Source organism: Panthera pardus, unplaced genomic scaffold, assembly GCF_024362965.1.
Source record: "Panthera pardus isolate Hobbes unplaced genomic scaffold, ASM2436296v1 HiC_scaffold_27, whole genome shotgun sequence".
NCBI lineage: Eukaryota > Metazoa > Chordata > Mammalia > Carnivora > Felidae > Panthera > Panthera pardus.
In genome coordinates this window covers 21,324,385-21,326,392 of record NW_026526843.1, presented here as the reverse complement: position 1 = coordinate 21,326,392, position 2,008 = coordinate 21,324,385, and the positions used below count along the sequence as shown (strand labels likewise).

The following is a 2,008-nucleotide window of genomic DNA, read 5'->3' as shown; positions in this document are numbered from 1 at the left end:
TAGTTTACGTCCGAAAAATTTGCAGGTCCCTGTCATATTGAAACACACTCCAAAGAAGTACCTGAAGAGGCCAGCCCTTGGTTAGCAGAGATTGTTAATGACAGTCACTTTGGCTCTGGATGTGTGGGTTTCCAGAACCACATGGGATTTGAGGAAGTCATATAATTTATTAATTTATTTTGAAATTTATAATTATTTTAAAAAATATTGATGTTTATTTTTGAGAGAGAGAGAGGAAGACACACAATCTGAAACAGGCTCCAGGCTCTGAGCTGTCAGCACAGAGCCCGATGCAGGGCTTGAACTCACAAACTGTGAGATCATGACCTGAGCTAAAGTCGGACACTTAACCAACCGAGTCACCCAGGCGCCCTGATCATATCTCTTTAAAGGATGATTTCTGATGTGGGGAACAAAGGCAAAAGAAAAACATTATATTTCCTTACAACTTACAGTCCATTGACCAGTCCTTAAGACAAGCCGTGTGACCTTCTAGGAACTCAACTGCCTCGATGTTAATACTTTGCTAAGGGCAAAAGGCAACCTTAGTTTAACATTATCCCAACTTCCAGGATCCTGTAAGCCTCCTTTAACATAAAACATTCCTTTGGAAACTTCCTTTATTTCTACCACCACCACCCCCCCAAGGTATATGTTAGCAATCATCCTCTAAGCATATGGCCCACTGATATATATCTAAAGGGTGTTATGACTAAGGTTTTACTAGATAGTAATAAATGACTTTTTCCTAACAATAGCTAGCCCCCTCAAGGTCCTAGAAACCTTGCTTCCAAAATTCCTTTGAGACACTATCCCTAACCCTCTCCCAAATTGAAAGCATATAATCAGTCACCCTCACAACTCCAGTTCAGCTCTTTCTGCCCACGGGTCCTGCCCCCATGCTTTAATAAAACCATCTTTTGCACCAAAGACATCTCAAGAATTCTTCTTTACCATTCGCTCTGAACCCCACCATTTTCACATCAGTTTCCAAAAGAAATCTAATACTCCATACGAAGTCTGGTTAATAATGATTAGCTAGTTCCATTTCTTTGCTAGTTTGGGATTTTACACTTCTATTAATATCCCCCCTTCCCTCTTCACCCAATTTAAATGAGTGATTTTGTCTAACTAAATCATCTGGAAGCATATGGCCCAGACCATGGGAGTTTCCTATTATGATAGGGAAAGATGGGATAAAATAGGCAAAAAGGGAGATGCTTAGGCTTTTAAAGGTGCCTGGGTGGGGAAAAACACATTTTAAGACATTTCTTCTGGAAATGTCTGGCTCGAGTAAACTCCTTCAGTCTTAAGGTTCCTCTTAAGAATGTAAGCGACACTACCTACTCCCCCTCAGGTTCCCCTCAGGAATTTAACAATCAAAAGACCTAACTAAAATAAATAAGCCATAAAACTTACGATATATGAGGGCCAGTGTGACCATAGTCTGACTCCTCACACGATGGAATTGAGCCAATCAGGAATGGACAACCCAGCACATAGAGTTATCAGGCCAATAAGGGTAGAATCTGAGAAGGAATGAGGGGGAAGGGAAGGGAAGGGCCCACCCCTCCCAAGACCAAATCTTTATAAAAGAAAGTCCCTTGCCTACAGTCGTGGGCATTCACTTTCAAATGTCCTGTCTCTGTGCTCCCTTCAGCAGCACATATACCAAAAATTGGGGGGATACAGAGAAGATTAGCATGGCCTCTATGCAAGGATGACACTCAAATGCCCCCTCTCTGTAAAGAGAGCTTTCATAATATTCTTACTTTCTAATCTTATATTCTAATAAACTTTTGCCTGCTGCTCCTTTTATTCTGTGCCCACCTCTTCATTCTTCAAAGCTTAGAGACAAAGAATACCGGGTACTGAGGTAAAAGAATCCTGCAACACTATCTTAACTCTTATCTTGAAATTAAATGACCGTCCAGTTTATATGTGGTAAGAAGGTTAGAGAGGTCATTTAAACTCACATATATGTCTAATACTGTGGGACGCAAGTAAT

The 2,008-nt window shown here is 40.8% G+C and overlaps 1 pseudogene; it reads left to right on the top strand.

Moving 5' to 3' along the window:
• The first annotated feature begins 1,647 nt into the window (after window positions 1–1,647).
• LOC128773983 (U6 spliceosomal RNA) lies at window positions 1,648–1,746 on the top strand (annotated as a pseudogene).
• Window positions 1,747–2,008: the final 262 nt, after the last annotated feature.